This window comes from Arachis ipaensis, chromosome B01 (genome assembly GCF_000816755.2).
Source record: "Arachis ipaensis cultivar K30076 chromosome B01, Araip1.1, whole genome shotgun sequence".
Taxonomy (NCBI): Eukaryota; Viridiplantae; Streptophyta; class Magnoliopsida; order Fabales; family Fabaceae; genus Arachis; species Arachis ipaensis.
In genome coordinates, this window is record NC_029785.2 from 82,266,163 (window position 1) to 82,266,440 (window position 278).

The following is a 278-nucleotide window of genomic DNA, read 5'->3' on the forward strand; positions in this document are numbered from 1 at the left end:
TAGCGCTCTGATGAGAGAACTTTTGCGTGGTCTAGAAAATTGCGGATAAATTCTCGTTGCAAGTATAGTTTCTAAACCTTCAAAAGTCCTTTCATACAAACGTGTTGGGTGTCACAAGTAACAAACCCCTTTAAAAATTGTTAACCGAGTATTCAAACCTCGGGTCGTCTTCTCAAGGAACTGCGAGGAAGTATGTTCTTATTATTGGCTATAAAGGTTGTAATCGGGGTTTAGAAGGTGAGAAGCAAGTAATTTAAATGACGAGTGAATTAAATGGA